The 24,587-nt window shown below is 37.8% G+C and overlaps 1 protein-coding gene across 1 annotated transcript in view; it reads right to left on the bottom strand.

The window, feature by feature from the left end:
• Positions 1–24,587, bottom strand: part of LOC311070299 (uncharacterized protein) — a 70,987-nt gene that overhangs the window by 11,035 nt on the left and 35,365 nt on the right. Inside the window, exon 2 of the mRNA XM_084094079.1 lies at positions 6,109–6,209. The gene's annotated coding sequence lies outside the window, so the exon portion shown is untranslated. The remainder of the gene's footprint in view (positions 1–6,108; positions 6,210–24,587) is intronic.

Genomic DNA, 24,587 nt, shown 5'->3' with positions numbered 1-24,587 from the left:
CACAAGTTTATATTGTTGCACAGAGTCAGACGGATAAACAGTTTTCAAGGGCACGTCTCCGTAATACCGGACGGATTGTTTCTGAAGCTCGCTGGGGGAAGTCAAGGCAGCAGGTCTGAGCTCGGCAGACATCCCTCTCCTCTGTTCTTTTCCTCCACCGGTTATGCGATACTTGTTTTTGGGGAGAAAAACAATGAGAGTATTTAGTCAGATGTCACGCAGAGTCTAGTTTGTCTCTTTCGCAATTCAAACCTTTGTTCATTGGGGCTTTCTCTGCCCTCCCCTGGTAGCTCAGCTTCTCTGACTCAATGTGTGTTTTCAATTACAAAGCTTCAAATCGAGTTTTTTTCCCCAACCGAAGAATCTTTCAAATCATTGCTTCCTTATACATTTGTTACCACATGAAAAACGCAGTAAGTGGGGGAGGAAAAGAAGGAGGAAGCAGCAAATGAGAGGGGGTCCCGATAAGGACGCCCGCCGCACAATGAAGCTGTTGTTTTCATCAGGTCATGTGTGGTTCTCTTAGTTTGATCTTTTGTCCTTGTCTCCGGCCGCGGCCACTCGCGGCTCCCGCTGCGTACGTGAACTCTCCGAGGTATCAGAAGAGAAGTCTTTTCCAGGAGACTCTAAGAGTTCCTTTGGGCAAGGCTCAAATGGATTTTCTTTGGATACTATGCCTTTGTTGTGTTTATTGTCTGCTTCGCGGTATTACCTGTGACTTGGACATCTTAGAAAACCAAATCTCCTGTAATCACGCCGAAGAGGATTTTTTTCTGGAAAACAAAAGTACTTTGCAATAAGATCTTACGGTCTTGGGAAATTCAGGAGATATATCACAGAAGGTCCATATTTTGAATACGTCAATTTATGTCTTAGTCAAAACAAAGAAAACCTGCCTACACCTCAGTTTTCTAGGGATAATTAAGGGTTGCAGAAGTAGCAGAAATTTCATAATTTCAGCATTGCAGGTAATGAGTTTGCTTTGTTCGGGCCCTGGATCTTTATCAAGGTTTATTTTCCAACTTCGTACAGTAAGTCTGAGGTGCAGGTAATCCAAATGCCGGCTGAGCCACTGAACAGTGTAAAGAATCTTAATCCTCTTAGCCGAATTAAACATTTCAGGTTGATGATCTAGCCAATAATTTTGCTCCGTGACTATAGCGCAGGAAAAAAAAACAACAACATGCCCGCATTCCCTCTGAGAACGTATGTTGGAGCCGGTCCCTTGACAATCAGATCCATTATAATATATAAATAATCCGCCGTCCCCTGCTTGGGTGGATGTAATCTACAGAACATTTCTAACCTTCAAACTTCCACATGGGAAATTAAAATATTTCATAGAGGTAAGTAGATTAGAAAGGCCTGGTAAAAGCTATTTGCAGTAAGTCATTCAACACAGCTTTGGGGTGGGCTAACTTCCTAGAGAACAGGCTGTCCAGGTCACTGATGGGCTTAACATTTGCCCCTACACTCAACAAATGAACTGGGGACTCCAGCCGGTGGGTGAGCCAAACCCTTGACAGTTCACATAAGCACTTACCCACATGCTCAAGGCTTCTGCAATGGTCATCTAGGCCTCATAAGCACTTGGCTACTGCCACATCGAGATAAATCACACTATCAAGGAGGCGTCGTTTCCTTCTGATCAATTAGGAGGAAATCCATTAAACGAGCAATTACTCCTACAGATCCTCTTGAAGTTTTCTGGTATAAATTAATGATATAAATAGTGTCTTTCAACCCATCTGTCATTTATGTAGCCTACTTAAAGCAGATGTGAGTAATTTTGTCGATGTAATAATACTTTCTCATATCCCGGTTTTATGTTTAGAGACCGTATAAGTAGGCCAATCGTAGAATATTTTCAGCGTGAGACTGCACACCCACAGTCTGATGCATATTGAGCACACATAACTGGAAAGCACTTTCACAATCTGGCAAGCTGTAATCTGATTGGCTGGCTTCCATGAGTAAGAATGCAGGGAGGCTTTTTCATCAATCTGCTTGAAAACAAGACTATGTTTCCAAGGTACTGAGGGGATGCAGTAAGCTCTTTTGAAAATGAAATAGTAACTGAATTTTCCAAACTTTGCCAGGTTAGTGCCATCAAATCATCTTCATAATCAAAACATATAGTGTTGTTACATATGTGTAATACAAAATATTTGAACAAATTATGTTAATTATAATTTAAAACGTTGGTATTCAATTAATAAAATATCTAAAAATACAAGTTAAGGGAATAAATGGTCCATATATATATATTCCAAAGCTGAACAAAATTCTTATGGGTTTGGAATGACATGAGGGTGAGTAATTAATGGTAGACTTTTCATTTTTAATATTTAGTAATTTGACTAAATATTTTTTTTATTTGACTGCACTGACACTATGGATGAAAACAAAAACTTGAACTGAACTGAGCTGGATGATGACACTGTTCTCTTCTATAGAGCTGCTTTATAATTAACAAAACTGGAAATAATAAACAAAACTGGAAATAAAATCAACACTTATTGAACTGAATTGAATAAAGAATTAACTGACTTCAGCTGCATAACAACACTATTGTCTTCTGTAGAGCTGCTTTAGAGCAGAAGTTGAATTTGTCTCAGATTTGATGAAGTTTGCATCATTCTGTGAAGATGCTTTGAAGCAGTCTGTATCTTATAACTAAAAGGGACTTGACTTGACTAGAAATACAGTAGTCAACATTTGAAGTGGATCAAAACCTTTCATCAAAGTTATACATGAATTTTGAACAATACCCGTTCTTGTCTTAAGACAACTTTGATGAACTTTTTTGATCCACTTCAAATGTTAACTACTGTAGTTTAACTCTTTATGCTAAGCTAAAATGCTATTTCAACACCCTAATGCACCTGTTATTAGATATCCATTAGAATAGCTGTAGTGTCCCAGTTCAGAGGCAGCATCCTTTGAAGGACGCAGATTTCAAAGACTGAGTGGGACATTGAAGTGTCCATCGAATGTCACTTCAGAATCTCGGCGGTAATATGTAACATGTAACAATATGTAATATGTAATTCGGGGACATTTCGCATACTGTTTTTCGAATACTACGTATTTCTAAATGTACCTGATTTTTCATATCAACAGAATAAAATATACCAGGATAACCTGGCTTCTCTTGAGACTCCCTGCTTCTCAGCATAGTTAATTATATGCTAAAGCCCGCCCCCCTCGTGACAGGATTGGTTACAACATTTTTGGGACGTAGAGAACAACTGCAATTTCAAACCACGTTTTTGAGACTGTCTTTGGTTCACTGCTGGTTTGAGGAGAAAATACTCAACAATGGTGTTGACTTATGGATTTGCACATGGGTTGTCTTAAAGCATATTAAAACACCACGGAGACATAAACAACATTAAAAACTTGATTTTCACCACAGGGGGGTATTTAACTTCGAAAGATTGAGCATCTATGTCTGTTGTCATCTAAAACTGTATTTGTAAGTTTGCTGGCACAAAAAACAAAATGTAGCTCAACATTGTTAAGACACTACTGGTCAATTCCTGACATAGCGCAGCTTTCACAGATATAAACCAGAGTCAGGATGTTGACTGGATGATTCACTAAAAACCACACAAGACTGTCTATCCACTCTTGACCAAGACACGCACAGACAAAAATGGGCACTAATGTGGTTGTCGTTCAGCTGTGAGAGATGCGCTTGTAGTTGCTTTTGCAATGTCTTTGGGTTGGCAAAGCCAGACTACGATAAAAGGAGGCCAGTTCTACCTGGAAGAACACTCAACTTTCCCCCATCCGTGTCACGTCTGGTCTGACCAATGTGGCAAAACCACTAAAAATATCAAATGCCACATAAAACGGAAACATTTGTCTTTCTACTCATTCTTAACTGCATGTTGTCACACTCATTGTCTGTTTTCCCATAAGTCAGTGCACCCCCACAGTCTGAAATGATTCATTGGACTCCATGCAAATGTTCACAGCTTCTTAAAAGGTGAGTGTAATTGAGATCTGACAATCCTCATTGGCTGTAAGGGCCTTTAATGCCATCCAGAGACAAAACGAGTCATGGCTGAAGTCCCACAAGGAATATTTTACACGTTCAGAAATTATCTAACACTCATAGCTTCCCTGGTTCTTACGCACATTGGTCACACTACATTAACACATTACATGAATTTGTCTCTTTTGTACAATCACACTTTATATATCTTACATTTACTGGAAATGTTTTTGGTGAGTCCTAATCCAACATTTGGGTCCACTTAGGGAAAAATTATATGTGGCCAGATGCAACAAGATTAAAGAAGTCTATGAGAAATAAACACAACAAAACTTCAGAGTAAAGATCGCACTTGTAAAGGAGGGACAAAGTAATTTGTTTTAAGGCTGGTTGGTAGCAAATAACAACCAAATGGTCCACAGTCATGTAATCACACAAGTGTTGAAAGATCCTTTTCGATGATTATTTCACCACTGATTAAACGAATCAGATCGACTGCCGTTAAGCTGTTAGCTTATTTGGCATCATGTTTTGAATAAATAACAATCCTTTGCGATAAATCACGTACTGTTGACCGCAAAAGCATGTTCATGTCCCAGTTGAATGCACAGGAATGTGACAAACAAGATTTGAATAATTAATCATTACAGGATCAGACATACAGCTGAATCCTCGACCATGCGCAACAATGACATGAACAACATCGCTTAAACAGTAAGTAGAAAAACAACAGCGCAGATACACCGCCGAAGATCAAAGCCAGTTATGTAAGAAAAAGTTGATGGTTCAAATGTGTGCCGTCGCAAAGCCGTGCAATGACTCCATGACGAATATGATTATTGTATAAGTAATTTGACTTAATCAGGGTTGTGCATTTAAATCCTGTTCCATTTTCAATACTGAATTTAAATTTAATTTGCAATCAGAATGCAGAATTTCAATTTCAATTTCAATTTCAGTTAGAATTAAAAAAAAAATTACATTTAGGGAAATGTATACAAAAACATGTTTCTGTGATTATCAACGCTATTGCCAATACCTTTGTTTAATAGTTTTTTTTTTTTACTTCACATTTTGAGAATAAAACAACTAATTACCAACCAAAAATAATAAATGTCTTATTTAGCTCATTCTTTATTCATGAGAAACTACATTTTTTCTCTAATTTTCCTCTCTTGTCTGTTGATTTTTCTTCAAAGCTTATTTTACACAGTCATTTTCATGCTAAATAAGTAATACAATTCTTAATTAAATATTTGGTATCGATATTATGTGAGGGAACTTTATTTGTATTAACCAATTAGGGAAAACACTACATTTCCGAGAATGCTTCAATTTACTTTTCAATTTATTACAATGTGCAGAAAATAGATTAGATTGCAAAAAAAATTGTGATTATATTATATTATATTATATTATATTATATTATATTATATTATATTATATTATATTATATTATATTATATTATATTATATTATATTAATTTCTGAATTAGTTCTCTCCAGACTGGACTATTGTAATGCTCTGATCCAGAATGCAGCGGCGAGGGTGGTCTTCAACGAGCCGAAGAAAGCCCACTTCACACCTCTCTTCATCAGTTTGCACTGGCTGCCAATAGCCTCTCGCATCAAATTACAGACACTGATGTTTGCCTAAGACAACCACTGGCTCTGCACCAATATACCTAAACTCGCTAGTTCAGACTCATGCGCCCTCCAGAAGCTTGCGTTCTGCAAGTGAACGACGCCTCGTGGTGCCATCCCAAAGAGGCACGAAATCACTCTCACGGACCTTTCCTGGACTGTTCCCAGCTGGTGGAATGACATGCCTTTCTCAATTCGAGCAGCCGAGTCTTTAGCCATTTTCATTTTTTTTGTCTGTCTGATAAAACCTTGCTATGTGTACTGTGCTAGACTAACTGAGACCTGTTACAGCACTTGTATACTGTTGCCCTCTTGTTGGTCTGATTGCTTCTATTGTTCTCCTCATTTGTAAGTCGCTTTGGATAAAAGCGTCTGCTAAATGATTAAATGTAAATGTAAAATTCTTTGAGTTTTGATAACCTCACATAGCTGCATTTTTACACTTTTCATCAAAAAATCACCTTTCAACAGGATCAATATTTTCTTTAATTTGGTCTCCTTTAAGAATTCCATCTTAGCTTGAGGAACAGTTCTGTATGGGTCTTCCCTGAAAGAGGGACTCCTGAAAAAAAAGAAAAAAAAAAAGTATTGAAGACAAAATTCAAACAACATATTAATGGCTTCTTAAAAATCTACAATGAATTATACTTTACAAAAACTGTTGAATTATGCGTTGTCAACAGATGTAATTTTTATACAGCTGGGTGTGTGCACGTCATAATTGCTTCCACATTAACTGCCTGTCTATAAAATCTAGAATGTCATTGTGACTTCAAATGTCAAAATACTCCACAAACAGAGGACTTTTATTTAATTTAACGTTTGGTCAAGGAGAAATTGTTATTTCAGCTGTTGAAAATTTGACCACAGGTCTGGACTGAAAACTAACAAAGAATGAAGATGGAAATTTATGATCCTACAAATGTTTATGTGTCCCACAATTGCCAAGCAGGACATGATGACTTCTCTGAAAACAAGACACAGTCAAACATGCTTTTTTTATGGATCACATTTTAATAATAAAAGGCAAAGCAATTAGGTATGGTTAACTAAATGCAAAGCGTAAACAAGTCACAGACATGTGGCATGTGATCCATTTGCACTCGATACAAATAAACAATGACTTTACTGGCATTCTTGAGGATTTGAACATGGTTCAACAGTCTGGAGTAACCCAGATTTACTGTAAACCCATGCACCGATTGGGAAACCACACCATGTCTTTAATGTCCTCCACATAGACATTCTTTTAGGTAGAGAGGACTTCCTTAAATTCTTTATTGAATATGTTTTAATAATAAATCCTTGATGGTGTGTAGCAAGGGTCGGTGTTAGGCCCCTTTTGATTCTCGATTATGATTGTTTATCATGTGTTTTTTATTCACTGCTCTATCTGTCTCTCCCATTGTGTTCTTGCATGTCTGCATTTCTTTTTGAAAGCACATTGTACTAAAAAAAACTATAATTGAAGTCAGCCTTAAAGGAACAACTGATATATATCATGAAATGTTGCAATTTCAATAACTGCAGATGGTAGCACATTGCTCAATTTAGATAGCAGTGGATAAAAACTCTATTAAGACAGTTTCAATCTAGCAAACATTCAGAAAACAGACATTTTTATTTATTTTCATTTACTAGATCCCACCTTATTATTTTACATTGACCTGTTTTGAGAGGAAAAAGAAGCATTTTAATGTTGTTTTTTTATTATTATTTATTTTATTTTTTTATAGATGTGTAGTTTATTAAATCTGTCAGTTCCTTTCTAATTCATGGTTTGATTATTCTTGTGTCATGCATACATTGATAAGATTTATTTTTCTTTCATGATAATTCAAATATATTGTGAATTATTTCTGTGCATTCCCTAAATAAATTATGCTATTTTCCCTCCTGAACGTGTTCAATGCCAAAAATAATTTCAGTGCAATTACGGTTAAATTTTAATACTTTCTCGGGGAAAACATATTAACATTTACAGTAAAAACAAACCTTAGCTGCTACACATGAATATCTTGCACATCAGTATCAGGGCAGAATAAATCTGTAAATGTCTCGTATAGCAGCCATTCAGATTTTCATTTTCATGTTTCTCTCATTCAGTTTGAACTTGATGACTTTGTCAGTTGAAATATGTTCCTGTTCACCATTCAGGTTCACTGAGTTTATGAATGACTGTGTGATGTTGGACCAATCACAGTCAAGGACAATTTTTTTTACTTTCACTGGAAGTTGATAATCAGTAGATATTGCAGGTTTGCCTTTCTGAATAAACCCATTTCAAGGTATAATCAAACATCCAATAAATAATCTCTACATTTGGATAGATGCCTCATATTTCGGAAGCAAATACTTTGCACTCCATATGCAAATAATATTAATAAATATAATAATAATAATAATCATAATCATCATCATCATCATCATCATCATCATATACATAAATGTTGATTCACAAACAGTGCACAGCAGCATTTATTTATTAAACAATTTAAACAACCAATTGATGAAAACATGATTATAGCAATATAAGTATTATTTACAGTGGCTAAACAGCAAAAAAAATTAATAATTTTCATTTAACTTTTTTTGGAAATTAACACTATTAATTTTAAAATGTATAAAATATCTGATTATTATAATGAAGAATGAAAAAAATAAACTAATTTAAATGTACAAGAAATATTATTGACAAGAAATATACCAATTACCAAATTTTATTTAATGATATTAATATAATTATTTCATTATAAGTTTAAGAATTTAAATACATTTTTACTATTAAGTAGTATTCATTTTAAATGTATTTATTGTAGTATTATATATTATTTTTTTAATTCTGCATTTCATATGATTTGTTTATATTTCTGCTAAACTAATTTTGATACTTTTATTAGTAGTTTCTTTTGTTGTAAAGTAATTGTTTATAATGGATGAAATATATTTATAGAGTGTGGATGAAATGTAGTAATAAGAACAAGGGATACATCTAATAAATGTGTGGTTAAGCGTGAAGAACATGCAATGTGGATGACGGCACGCTGTCTACTGCTTCAAACTAGAAAGAGTATTTCATAACATCATGCTGATGTCAATGCTCCGCTGCAGTGTTTGAGTTGAGCCCTTATCTGTGCTCTTTCTCTTAAAGTTATCTCTACCGAGTTAAAATGTTACAGATCCATTCGGCTAAAACATTGACTGACCAAATGTCAGTCTCCATTAGGTCCTCTTATATCGCCAGCAACCACAGAATGAACAGCAGTTTGAAGAATCAATGTCAATGTTAACAAATCTTTGTCAGTTTCAGTGGAAATATGAGTAGTATGTAATTCACTGACAACTAAAAGTTGAACAGCAGGCTTTCCAATCAGTGAAACAAGAGCTGTCAAAATTATGCAATCATTTATACAATCAGGAATTAAGTTTTATAAATATATATAAATACGAGACACCTGAAGCTGTCCTGTGGTATCTGAAACCAAGTTAACAGCAGATCCTTCAAGTCCTGTAGGTTGCAAGATTTAGCCTTAGTGGATCTTGTAAGTTCAGAACATCCCACAGATGCTCAATTAGATTGATATATGTGGAATTTTGAGGAACTTCATGTTCCTCAAACCATTCCTGAACAATGTGTGCAGTGTGTCAGGGTGCATTTTCAGGCTGCTAAAAGAGACACTTCCACCAGGGAACACTATTGTCATGAAGGTGTTTAGGAAGGTGACACGAGTCAAATTTACGTCCACATGAATGGCCGGACTCAGGGTTTCCCAGCAGAACATTGCCTAGAGCATCAAACTTCCTCCACCAGCTGGTCGTCATCCCACAGTGTATCCTGATGCCATAACTTCCCCAGGTAAATGCCGCACACACTGTCATCCATGTGACGTAAAAGAAAACGAGACTCATCGGACCAGGCAACCTTCTGCCGCTCACATGCCCATTGTAGTCGCATAGGCACTCTGATTGCTCTGTGGCTACACAGCCCCATACACAGCAAGGTGAGTGTTATGACACATTTATCTCATAACCATCATTAAACTTGTGTGTGGCTTGTGCCACAGTAGACCTTCTGTTGGCTCAGACAAGACTGGATAGCCTTTGTTGCCCTTGTGCATCGATGAGCCTTGGGCGCCCAACACCCTGTTGCCGGTTTTTGGTTTGTCCCTCCTCGGACCACAGTTGGTAAATTTAGAGATACTCTGACCCAGTTGCCTTGCCATAATAATTTGGCCCTTGTCGAAGTCGCTCTGATTTTTATTCCTGCCTATTTCTCCTGCATCCAATACATTGATCACAAGAACTGATTGTTTGCTTACCATCTAATCCACCCAGACCTTAATATGCGGCCTTGTTAGGAGATAATCAACAATATTCGCTTCACCTGTGACTGGTCAGCATGTTTTGGCTCATCACTGTATATATACACATCATTACTTGCACCATCTCGATACACAGAAATGTGCACCAAAATCATTATTTTCAAAGAGATTTCAAACATATTTTCCAAGTAAACTGAAATTAGAAATTTTGGTTGGGTTATTTCATTTCACATTTGAAAACGTGAACTAAGCTTGCCATGTCATACAAAGAATAAATTAATTAATTAATAAACAGACACAATCATAAGGGTCTAAAATAATCCTCTCTGCTTTTCATTTTATTTTATGTTTTGTCACCAGATAACGTCAATGGTTAATCAACGTAACCTCAGTTCCCTGAGATAACGGGAACGAGCATTATGGGGGGAATCTCCTGTTTTCTCAGAATTCTGAAGCCTGATTGGTTCATGTCTATGAATTTCACAGACAAATGGCATTTCAGCCCTCCAAAGCAGATGGGCTCAGCTGCCTATAAATCTGTGCAGAAATGCCCCCTTGTCAGATCTTTTGACTGAGGCAGTGCAGTAGCACAGCAAGCTACGCAATATAAAGGCAACCCCCATCCTGTTGTTCAATCGGACTAAGACACGATGGCCCCTGAGTACCGAGCGAAACTCTTTGAAGGCCAGCACTAACCGCCATCATTTCAATTCAATTCAATTCAATTCAACTTTTATTGTCATTGCACAAGTACATGTACAAGGCAACGAAATGCAGTTTTAGGTCTAACCAGAAATGCAATATCAGCAAGTGCAATAGCAGCAAGAATTTCTCAGATAGATATACACAATAATAAATTAGGCTAAGATGAGCAATATAACAATGGATTTAAAATAGTGCATATAAAGTATGGACAGAAACTGTCCAAATAAAAGTGCAGTGGAATTATGCGAAATATTGCAAAATGCACATATAAACAATTGGTACTGTAAATAAACAGTCGGCAGTGCAATTGAGCATATTCCAGTTAAGATAAAGTAGTGCAAGATACATATATAAACAGTTGTTACTGTAATAAACATCCAGCAGTGCAAATGAACATTACAGTATTGCAGATAACAAATGAAAGCAGATGTAAGGAGGGAGAGGAAAGTCTAGCAGTATATGAGGGCAGTGTGATCAACAAGAGTTAGAGTTCAATAAAGAGACCACTCTAGGAAAAAAACTGTTCTTTAGTCTGCTGGTCCTGGTCCGGAGGCACCTGAAACGCCTGCCGGAGGGCAGGAGAGAAAACAGTCTATGGGCTGGGTGAGAGGAGTCCTTAAGGATGTTGCAAGCTCGATGCAGACAGCGTTTCCTCTGGATGTGCTCAATGGCAGATAGTGGAGTCCCAGTGATGCGCTGGGCGGTTTTCACCACCCGCTGTAATGACTTCCAGATCAACTCCCATACCACACTGTAGCACAGTTGGTCAGGATGCTTTCTATAGCACAGCGATAGAAGTTCACCAGGATAGTCAAGGAGAGCTGATTCTTCTTCAGTGTCCTCAGGAAGAAAAGGCGCTGGTGAGCCTTCTTGACCAGGCAGGAGGTGTTGGTTGTCCAGGACATGTCGGCCGAGATGTGGATCCCCAGGAACTTGAAACTAGAGACACGCTCAACAGCCATTCCATTGATGTGGATGGTATCGTGAGTGCCTCTTGACTCTTTCCTAAAGTCCACGATGAGCTCTTTCGTTTTGGTGGTGTTGAGGAGCTGATTATTTTCAGTGCACCATGTGGCCAGGTGAGGTCAGGAAGTCCAAAATCCAGCTGCACATAGAGGTATTGATACCCAGGTCTCCAAGTTTGGCTATTAACTTGGTTAATTTCTAGGTGGTTGACATGCCAATTTCATCCCATAAGCCAAAGGCTATCTTGCCGTCGCACAGGGCACCCAGGCCCGTCTTGGAGGCGTCTGTGATGACCACTTTCCTCCTGGAAACTGAGCCCAGTCTTACCACGTTCTGGTAGAAGCAGGGAGATCTCCAAGGTGCCAGAGCTCTGAGACAGCTGTGGGTCACCTTGATAGTATATCAGCCTGCGCGCCACGCATTTGGTGGGACGAGGTTTTGAACGGGGTCGCCATGCTCCTGACTTTCAGGGCACGCTCTTGTGAGAGCCAAGCCTTCATCTGAGCAAAGTCGAAGACCACCCCAGAAACAAAATTCGTTGTCTGGGGAGTAGCGAGCTCTTGCCAAAATTGACCCTGAAGCCCAGCTCGTTCATATGACTGAGTAGCTGGGACTTGTCGGTGCATAGCTCCTGTTTCGACTGGGCTATGAGAAGCCAATCGTTGAGATAACTGAATATAAAGATTCCCATCTGCCTCGTAAAAGTACGCAGTGCTAGAGAGAGTCCGAACGGAAGGACTTTATAATGGTATTTCGTACACGAATCTCAAGAAAGGCCTGTGATGTGAGGCTATCAGGATATGAAAGGAAGCGTCTTTCAGACACACCGATACAAACCAATTTCCGATCCAATCCCCGATACAAACCAATTTGCACAAGGTTTTGTTTGATATTTAACATTCTGAAGGGCCGTCTCATGAGGGCACGATTCAGACATCCGGAGTCGAGTGGCAAATGGATGAAGAACTACAGGCTGCATCTCACGCTGAGGCGTGGAGAACAGCGCCTGCTACAGCACTGAGAGGAGGAGAAATGCTCTTTTTGTGAAAATGTAAAGTATTTATTTGGTTCGCTTTAACAGCGGGAAACGGTTTGGGTGTGCAAAATGGCAGGGTGGGCCCAAAACCGGCAACAAACAGCATTTCCAGCACCCTGAGCTGAAAAGGGGACTGGTAAACAGTGATGTTTTGGGTGGAGTCCGGCTTTGGCTAGACTTAACCTCTTTCTCCTCCATCCTGAGGCCTCAGGACTGCTTGGCTGCACCAGGTCTAACTCCAGCATGGGGCTAGGCCCTTGACGCTTCGGAAAAGGGTAGCGTTTGGCCGAGTGGAAGCATGGTTTGCGGTGCCGTCTTGGGGCGACTGGAGGCTGCAGTGGAGCTGGCTCTCTTACTGTGCATTCACACCGGACGCGAATAGCACGTCAAATTCGCGCCTGCCGCGTCTAGTTATACGCTTGACCACTTTGTGTCGCGCGTAAAATCAAAAGTTTGAAGTGAAATCAAACGCGTGAATGCACAAATAGCACTAATAAAATCATTTGCGCTTAACGCGCCAGACGCTCAATTCGCGCCATTCGCGCGAACTTGACGCGCGAATGAGGCGTATTCGCGTCTACTGCGCCGCGCTCTACGCCCCATTCGCGCCGCAGGAATTTTTTACGCGCGTAACACGTCTTTGCATTGACTTAACATTGAAATCACTCGCGCCTGACGCACTATTCGTGTCCGGTGTGAACGCACCAGGCAGAAAGTGCCTCTTGCACTTCCTGCACGCATAGCTTGCGATGACTTTTGAGTCCCAACGTAGCGTTCTGCGAATCAGTCTACCGTCGGGAAACGGGGGAATCCAGGAGAATATAATTTTTTGAGGGGTGAACTAAAGATGAGTGTCATGCCAATGACATCAAGACACCAATACAATTATAATTTTATATTTTTTCTTATATTAAAATAGAAAAATATGTGCCACTAAAACAATTATTAACTTTAAGGGGCCACTGAACTTTGATGCATTAAACAGGAAGTTAAGGCCGGACATATTGAATGGCTCCTCCACCTTTTCAAATACCAATAGCGTTTAGTTTACCTCACAGACTGCAAGTCGTACTTGACAGCACCATGAAAGCGAATCCGAGCGCTGATGATACGCTGGATTCAGTAGTAGAGGTGTGAATAAATTCTAGCCATTCATTAACCATTGTACAGTTGGAAACAGGAATAAAACTTGAGCGTTTGAGCAACTGAACACACATCTCCAACCCATATTGCTCTATGTCTATGTCAATGCTTGCTTTGGCCAGGTGGTATAGCATAGGGGGCGGGACGCTTTAGATTCTAGAGAGCATTTGATTGGACAGAAGATGTGAAGCTGAAGTCCGCGGGGATGTCATAAAAATCTGTGATCCATTTTAGCGGAAAGTGAGAGACTGTAAGTTTTGAATGCTTACGTATATATCTCCTAAATGCAAATTTTGTCATTGTTTTGGAACACACCAGTTTATTCATAACCTTAAGGCTAACATATTCATACTAAAAGCTAAAAAACGTACATTTTGATGTCAGGGGACCCAGTTTGATTACACGGTTTACAGCAGGGGAAAAATGGCACAAAGGGATGTACAAATGACAATTATTCTTTGACGTAAACTGGACAGTAACACCCAGTTTTCACTGAGCAGATACAATGACTGTTTGTGCACGATCTTCTTTATGATAATATATCAAGGCCATTTGATTTGATTTTCAAAGGGTCATCAGAAGTGGCATTCACTTCCTGTACTTTAATCTACTCAGGAGATCTCTTTATGAAGAGCATTATGCAAAGCATTTGATCCCTGTGCCTCTCTGCCCAACCTACCATATGTCAACAGGATGTTAGTCTCCCTAGGGCAATCCACGGGTGAACGAGAGCATTTTTGCCTACTGTTTCTTTTTACTATGAATTATCTAAGAAAACTGGCCCAGACACTGGAAATTCAGAGGTGTAGACTGTATTTTGCATGCCAAAAAAAGTGTGCAACCGATGGTAGGTTTTGCCTCAGACCACAGAATGTGAATGAAAACACTGGCATGCTGGTATTTAAAGACACGCTGTGTAAACGCGGGAGCCAGACTGCCCAGGCGGGAATTTTGTGGAGACGTGTTCAGAACCACGGACAGCGCATATTAGTTTGACTGCTGAAGGATACACTAGAGCTGTCTGTCAGGAGTTTGACTGTTTCCATGGGAGTAATGCAATGGGGAAGGATTTAAACATGTTAAATAATTCAATGGCGAGAAGAGGCGGGTGGAGAGGCTTCAGTCTTAAATAAAATTATTAATTTAAACAAGTTATACATAAAAAAATATACCTTTCATTAAGGCCAGATACTGCAGGTAAATAGGGGACTTTTGTTATTTTATTTTTTTTTATGTGAAGATCTTGCATTGAAACTTTACCAGTAAATTATATACATTATTGCAACTATTTTTTTGCATCGCAAGTTTTGGAAAATAAAAATATGTTTAGATATGCTATTAAATATGTGATTATTAACATATATTTAAAATAAAAAAATCTAGATATTGAAAAGTTACATATTTCATATTAACAACATATCAGAGTTACAAGTTTTTTAAGAACAGATTTTGGATATCTCCGTTTTTTTCCAATTAAAAACATCAGAATAATACATACTACAGTTTTTCTCAGTCACTTTGGAACATTTCTCATTAATTTGAACAAATTGCTAATGCTTTGGTACATTGATTATGTACAATTGTCTGCTGTTTCCTACATTATCAATTACGTCATGTTGATCAAAATTATATATATTATATATATTATACTGGTTCTCTGTTGAATAGTCTTACCCTCCAAAATATATAGGCATTAGTTCATTGCGTTAGTCATTAAGTGCAAAATGGTTGAACCAGCTGTCATAATCTCTCAAACGTATTTTCTACACATCCTACAATTCAAATGTGTCTTGAATTAATGAATTGGTGAATCTTAATACCAATGAAGGGAATGTAGAGTATGAGATCAATGATCAACCAGTTCTCTAAAATTGCTCAAAGGTGCATCTCATGAACATATATCTATATATAGACAGCACAACACTGTTACAATTTCTGACAATGGATGAACAACCAGGAAACAAACAGGGTCAACAGCCGGGAGGAAGAAGAGGAGTAAGGATGTGTGGTGGAAGGGTAGGGAGGCAAAACAGAGGAAGAGGCAGAAGGACGTAGGCACATTTCCAGGCCGTATCCAGATCTGATGAAGGACCTGCGCCTGGACAGGACGACAACGCAGTCCTGAAGTGTCAACTAGTCTCTCCCCTGTGAAGGACTCCTTCTCCTTCCCTTTACCTCTGTACAGATAAAACTTCAAAATAGTTCAGATTTTTAAGGCCAGACCAGTCATTTGTTTAGGTCAATTTGTAAAGAAAGACTATACGCCTGCGCACATATACTGTATATTCAAGCGCACATATATATTCAGTTCCGTTGTAAAGATCATCAATTATTAAATTAGTTCATTTCATCTATAAAGCAGTTCTGAAAAAAATTATGTCATCAGCCAGCTCAGTTCAGTTCTCATTCGAAAGAATCAGTACAACCAGATCAATAATATTGTTGAATATTAAATGTCCCCAACTAAGCAAGCCAAAGGCAACAGTGGCAAGGAACCCAAACTCCATCGGTGACAGAATGGAGAAGAAAAAAAAAAAAACCTTGGGAGAAACCAGGCTCAGTCGAGGGCCAGTTCTCCTCTCGCCAACAAACGAACAGTGTATGATTATGATTCAGGCAGCATTACAGGTCAGAATTCAGATAGGGATCAGTAGCATTTAAATATTCATCCAGTTCCTTTTGGTTAAAGATCAGATTCATTACGCTGGTATGGAGCCGAAGCTGGTCAAGCGGTCTGTGTGGAGGACCTGTCTGGTTCTTGTGGTCTTTGTTGAGGATCAGTGCAAATGACATTTGAGGTTATTAAAACAGTAAGTCCCGTCCCTCGACTGCCAAAAATAAAATTGTTCGAGCGAGCAAAAGCAGCAGGCGAGAGGAGATCAAGCGCGAGAGCGTGGGGAATGATCATGCGCAGGGTTTGAATGAGCTTGCGAGTTCCCGTTTCCTCGCGTGTAGATCTGTTATCCTCTCGCGAATGTCATTTACTGCGCGCGCCAGCATCAGTTGTGCGCTCCGTTAATTTTGTCATTGATTTGTCGCCATAATCAGTGCCGATGGCTGTCATGTCGACGAGGCCTTCACAGGGGAGAGTCTAGTTGACATAGTCTCTGCTGACATTCAGGGCTGCGCTTTGGTCGTGTCCAGTTGCAGGTCCGCCATATGATCTGAATATGGACTGGATCCAGCTGACTACGGTAACCTCAGGATAAGGATAAGACAGACAGACTAACATTAAAATAGATGCCAGTCTTCTTACGATCTAACAAGTGCATCACAGGAGGTGTTACAGGAAGTGTTCCCGGTTCCGGTTGACCTAATTTATGCAGCCTAACAATCATTCAACTGATTTGAATGATATAAATTGATAATGTGTTATGTGTATGCCAGGTGAATGAGATCTGTTTTTAGTCTGGATTTAAACTGACAGTCTCTCCCAGTCTGCTTCTCGAAACATGCAAGGAAGACTGTTCCAGAGTTTAGGTGCTAAATAGGAAAATAATCTAATCGCCTGCAGTCTATTTTGATATTCTAGGTATTATCAACTGTCCAGAATTGTGAGATCACAATATATGTGGGTTAAGAGAAGTTCTTCAATGTGGGTAAACTTCATGAAAAGCATCATTTTGAGCAAAAAGCTGGAGAGAAAAAACGCGTTTGTCAAATCTAGATCGGATTCAGAATGATGATCAAAACATATCAACTATGCACTCCATTAATGTTGTGAATTGGTATGTTTCGTCGGGGCGCAAATAAATATAGAGCCGAGTATCATCAGCTTAACAGATAAAACTAACGCCATGCTTCCTAATGATACAGTATCTCCCAAGGGTAGCATGTACAGGGTGAAAAACAGCGGTCCTAGAACTGAGCCTTGCGGTACTCCATACTGAACTTGTGATCGATATGATATCTCTTCATTCACTGCTACAAATTGGTAACAGTCAGACAATGATGATTTGATCCATGCCAATGCAATTCCACTAATGCCAACATAGTTTTCAAGTCTATTCAAAAGAATGTTATAGTATTAATTGCAGCACTAAGATCCAGTAACATTATTAGAGAGATACAACCACAATCGGATGATAAGAGCAAATCATTTGTGAATCTAATGAGAGCAGTCTCAGTACAATGGTACGCTCTAAATCCTGACTGAAAATCCTCACAGATACCATTTCTTTCTAAAAAAGGAACATAGTTGTGAAGATACTGCCTTTTCTAGTATTTTTGACTGAAAAGGTAGATTCGAGATTGGTCTAATTAACTAATTCTTTAGGATCAGTTTGCGTTTTTTTGACAAGAGGTTTAATAATAGCCAGCTTAAAAGTTTTTTGTACGTATCCTAGAGACAAAGATGAATTAATGATATTAAGAAGTGGATCTATGACTTCTGGAAGCATCTCTTTCAGTAGCTTAGTCATTATAGGGTCTAACATGCGTGTTGTTGATTTTTGTGATTTAACAATTTTAGACAATTCCTCTCCTACAACAAGGAATGAATAGAATTGTTCCTCAGGAGGTCTATAGTACAATGTCTGATGCAATACTGTAGTAGACGGTTGCACGTTATAATTTTCACTCTAATAGTATCAATTTAGCAAGTAAAGAAATTCATAAGTCATTACTGCTGTGCTGTTTGGAAACACCTGAAGTTGAAGCTTTATTTCTCATTAATTTAGCCACTGTATAAAATAAATTCCTAGGGTTGTGTCTGTTGTCTTCTAAGAGAGTCGAAAAGTAAGTAGATCCAAGCAGTGTTTAAGGCCTTTCTGTATGCAATAACACTTTCCTTGCATGAAAAGTGAAATACCTCGTTTTGTTTTCTTTCAGCTACGCTCGAGCAGATGAAATAAGGGCCACAACCGTGTTGTTAATCATTACAATGGCAGAGGCGACCCGGAGGGTGCAGCCAAATGTTGGGAGAACAATTGTGTCCTCAATAATTCAAACGTTTTGTTGACAGAATAGGTATATCCACCAATGTGCAACGCAAACACACACACACATGCATATACATACTGTACAGTATAAATACAGTGTACGTATATATATACAGTGCAATGCATAAGTGAATACACCCATGCTAAAGTTGACTAAAAAGAGGAATAAAAAATCATATTTTGGAAATTGAACTTAATGCCTTAATTTAAAAAATTAGGAAAAATCCAACCTTTAAGGACACCAATTTTCTTTGTGAATGAATAATGTATCGTAAATAAATAAATGTTCTTCCTTAAAATACATGGTGCATAAGTGAGTACACCCCTATGTTAAATTCCCATAGAGGCAGGCAGATTTTTATTTTTAAGTATTTTTTTTTTTTTAAATTTAGGATACTATGCATCCTGATAAAGTTCCCTTGGCCTTTGGAATTAAAATAGCCCCACATCATCACATAGCCTAGAGATTGGCATGGGGTACTTTCCATAAGATCATCTCTCAATGCAAATCAAACTAGCTTTTAGGCTAACTGAAATAAAATCATGCCAATCTCTAGGTATGGTGAAGGGTGTGTGATGATGTGGGGCTATTTTAATTCCAAAGGCCAAGGGAACTTTATCAGGATGCATAGTATCCTAAAAAAAAATTAAAAAAAATACTTAAAAATAAAAATCTGCCTGCCTCTATGGGAATTTAACATAGGGGTGTACTCACTTATGCACCATGTATTTTAAGGAAGAACATTTATTTATTTACGATACATTATTCATTCACAAAGAAAATTGGTGTCCTTAAAGGTTGGATTTTTCCTAATTTTTTAAATTAAGGCATTAAGTTCAATTTCCAAAATATGATTTTTTATTCCTCTTTTTAGTCAACTTTAGCATGGGTGTATTCACTTATGCATTGCACTGTATATATATATATATATGGTGCTAGTCATAAAATTAGAATATCATCAAAAAGTTGATTTATTTCAAGAATTCAACTTAACAGGTGAAACTAATATATTATATAGACTCATTACATGCAAAGTGAGATATTTCAAGCCTTTATTTGTTATAATTTTGATGATTATGGTTTACAGCTTATGAAACCCACGAAATCAAAATCCCAGAAAATTAGAATATTACATTAAATCACACAGTAATTACACAGTGATACCATGGTCATTGAACCAGGTTTTGGTTATTTTGGCAGTGTGGGCCGGTGCAAATCCTGCTGGAAAATGAAGGAAGCATCTCCATAAAGCTTGTCTGCTGAAGGAAGCATGAAGTGCTCTGAAAATGTCCTGGTAGACGGCTGCGTTGAGTGGACAGCACAGTGGACCAACACCAGCCGATGACATGGCTCCCCAAACCAACACAGACTGTGGAAACTTCACACTGGACTTCAAGCATCTTGGATTGTGTCCCTCTCCATTCTTCCTCCAGACTCTGGGACCTTGGTTTCCAAATGAGATGCAAAATTTGCTCTCATCAGAAAAGAGGACTTTGGTCCACTGTGCTTTATTAAATCCAGAGTCAACGCAGCCGTCTACCAGGACATTTTCAGAGCACTTCATGCTTCCTTCATTTTCCAGCAGGATTTGCACCTGCCCACACTGCCAAAAGAACCAAAACCTGGTTCAATGACCATGGTATTACTGTGTAATTACTGTGTGATTTCATGTAATATTCTAATTTTCTGGGATTTTGATTTCGTGGGTTTCATAAGCTGTAAGCCATAATCATCAAAATTATAACAAATAAAGGCTTGAAATATCTCACTTTGCATGTAATGAGTCTATATAATATATTAGTTTCACCTGTTAAGTTGAATTCTTGAAATAAATCAACTTTTTGATGATATTCTAATTTTATGACCAGCACCTGTATATATATATATATATATATGTATATATATATATATATATATATATATATATATATATATATATATATATATATATATATATATATATATATACACACATACATGTGTATTTTTTAAATGTGTGTGTGCACAGTTTTCTCTCTGTGTGTGTGTGTGTGAAAAATAGTGTGTTTTGCATTACTGCATTTTTTCCTAGATAGGACTGCAAGATTACCTCACAGGGGTGGCAGAGGACCCACTTTCACACCTCAACAGGAGGAGGCTATTTGCACTATGGTCAGAGCAAACAATGCCATTAGACTAAGGGAGATACAGAGTGCCATTACAACAATGTCTTTGAAAACATCCAATCTGTTAGCATCTATCGACAGGGTGCTGACTATCAACCGTCTGTTAACTATCAACAGGGTGCTGAAAAGTCACCACAAGAGCATGAAACAGCTTTACAGAGTACCATTCGAAAGGAATACCAGTATGTACAGGTAAAACATCTATGTGCATACAGTAACTACTTTAAAGCAACATTTTATAGTGATATATATATAGTACATAAAGTGTAGAAAATGACTGTAGAAAAGAACATGCAATATGTCTAAGTTTGATGTAACTATCTTTTTTTTTATTTTATGAAAATGCCGATCTCACAGCAATTCGTACGTATTTTACAAGGTGGCTAATTCGTACGACCTCGTACGAATTCGTAAGATTTTTGCTAAAGCGTACATATTTTACGACTTGCCCAATTTGTATGAATTCGTACGAATAAACTACCCCTGACCCCGCCCCTAAACCATCACTGGGGTTTAGACAAATCGTACGAATTAGTACGAGTGAGGTCGTACGAATTCGTACGAATTAGCCACCTCATACTTACGAATTAGTACGTATTGGTCGTGAGATAGCATTGGAATATCACTATGTGTGCTGTTATTACAGAGCATGGTGAGCTAACTCATTTTCTCCTTACAGGGCCATTCAACAGACAGCAGTTCCTCACATTCTTAGAGACCCTCTACAGGGCTCACATCCCCAATGATGAGAGGGGTCCATTTCGAGATGATTTACCAAAGTATGTGGTAATTTGGGAAAATGTGAGTTTCCATCGCTCAAACACCGTCAGGCAATGGTTTGTGATCCACTACAGGATGCTGATGGAATTCCTCCCACCCTATTTCCCATTCCTTAACCCAGCTGAGGAGTTATATTCAGCATGGAGGTGGAAGGTCTATGATCGCCAGCCACAGGTCTCTTTCAATCAATATCCCACATACAGTAATGTGTAAATTTGTACTGTTGAAATTGATATGCCATACAGAGGAAGTGCAGCCTTGTGCATTTCCAATAATTGGTAAGGCCATAATGTTATATTGACAACATGGCTAAGCATTTTGACTTTCTTGTATGTGAACAATGACACGTTCATTGACAACTACTTGCTATTGAAGTAAAGATTTTGAGTAAGTTACAGGTTTTTACAGGTAGTCCATTGTGTGGTGCTGTTTGTACGAATTGTTTTGAGAAATGCACTTACTGGTTTGCAAATGTAATGTACCAAATGAAATGTAAAATGCACAAAATGAAATGTACCAAAGCAACTGAGAAAAACTGTAAAATGTGAAAATATTGCCATGTTTTTAATGAGGGAATGTAAATGGATTTTTGACCTAAAATGTCTATATCCTTTGGGCATGAATGAGGAATTAACTCTAAATTGTTTTCTATAAATGCTGGTTGATTTCGATGTTTAACTATGCTTTTCAATGTCTAATCATGTGACGTGTAGGTATTGGTTATGGTACTTTTTTGTGAAATTCAATAATGGGAATGAGAATATTTATGGTCAGATTTTTTGAATTTTCAAAGTTTTGAATAGATGATTGTTGTCAAGTCAAGCCACCTTTATTTATATAGCGCTTTTTACAATGCAGATTGTATCAAAGCAGCTTCACGGTGATAACATTGAAAATTGCGCCATCGTCCACCTTAAGTAAGGCAGATCAATGATATTGTTGAATATTAAATGTCCCCAACTAAGCAAGCCAAATGCCAAAGGCGACAGTGGCAAGGAACCAAAACTCCATCAGTGACAGAATGGAGAAAGAAACCTTGGGAGAACCCAGGCTCAGTCCTCCTCTGGCCAATGAACGAACAGTGTATGATTATGATCCATGCAGCATTACAGGTCAGAAGTCAGATTGGATCAGAACATTCAGAATATTAGAGGACATATCAGGACATTGTGATATGTATGTGTAATTATGTAGACTATTTATGTAATTATTTTTCTATGGGATAAAGTCAGATACCAGTATATTACATTGATTACGGTAATAAGTTTGTAAATTACCTCAGGTGTATGCTTGGTAACACATGGCACTGATGAAGGGTTGAACCCGAAAACGTTTTGCGCACCTTGCACTTTCTTGGACTTTTGCACTTCATTTGTGGCCTGTGGACAATAAAATCCTGTGAGCTTTTTGGCCTATTTTCGTGTGCGGATCTTTTTTCAGATTTTTCATGTTTTAATCCAAAAATGGTATGCAAGTCAAAAAAAACAAAAAAACATTGGTCATCAGTAAATGTATTGGATTAAGCTCTAAAATATACATAATCTTAATAACATTTATTTAAAAGCATAAGTAAATGCTTAAAATTTGTTTCATGGAGAAATATAAATGAATATAATATTTATCTAGAGACAGACAGACAGACAGATACAGATAGACAGATAGACAGACAGACAGACAGATAGATAGATAGATAGATAGATAGATAGATAGATAGATAGATAGATAGATAGATAGATAGATAGATAGATAGATAGATAGATAGATAGATAGATAGATAGATAGATAGATAGATAGATAGATAGATAGGGGGACGGACGGACGGACGGACGGACAGATAATGAGTATTGAAGAAAAAAAGCATTCCTTGAGTGAACCTATCCGTTTCAAAGCAAGTGAGAGAGAACGGGAACAAACAGGAAAGTGTGAGGGAACACAGAGCAGAGCCGTGCTGACATTTCACATACATCTTCCTCTGATGGGCCGTCACACCAGTCCTTAAATATTCACATCCCATCAACATTGACAGACAGGTCAAGGTGAGACAGGACGAGCGTTTGATAAGACAGCCACACTGAAGTCTAACCCAGTGTTTATGGGTGGATTTCTAATTTTGAAACTGACACAAATGACCCTTGACCCAAGTACACTCAATTGTATTGAATGTGCACTTGTAGTGTACTTCAAATCTTAAAATAATTTTTTTTTTTTTTTTTTTATTGTACTTGAAGATAATATAATATTGATGAAAAAAACACACTAAAGAACACTTTTTAAAAAGTGAATTTTGTAATATTATCAAATTAAAAGTTTCACTTCAAAATACATTTGGAATAATTGCTTTTTAAAAATTGTTGTGCTTTTGAAGTAGGCTACTTGATTTTAATTTTTACATTCTATATCATGTTAATCATGTTATTCTATATTACATTTAAAGTCAAAATATTTAAAATACAATACACTGCAAATTCATCATTACAGATGTGTAATTACAAATATATTTAAACACATGACACAAATTTCAATAGAAATGACATTAAAGATTATAATTTTTATATAAAAGTATATTTTAGATTACTTGAATGCTTGTCAGCAACAGATGTACTTAAGTCCTAATTAAGTGGGTATAAAAAGGACTAAATAAAATGCAGGTAATCGTCATTGCACTTCCTTCGCACTCTTTTGTAAAAGTGTTTTTTTTATAATAAGGAGTGGTATGTTGAGTTAAAGCAAAATATTCCTGACACATTAAGATTTCAGAACTTCGTAAACAACTTTTGACATTCTGCAAAACTTTCCAAAAAGCGCCCACGCTGAACTTCAGCACACTTTGATTTAAGTTAGACTAAATTAAGCCTCTAAGAGGAAGTGAAAGTGCTGGCTTA

The sequence above is a fragment of the Abramis brama genome (genome assembly GCF_963993115.1).
Source record: "Abramis brama genome assembly, chromosome: 20".
Classification (NCBI taxonomy): domain Eukaryota; kingdom Metazoa; phylum Chordata; class Actinopteri; order Cypriniformes; family Leuciscidae; genus Abramis; species Abramis brama.
The sequence above is the reverse complement of the archived record's forward strand: the minus strand, read 5'-3'. Positions and strand labels throughout refer to the sequence as shown.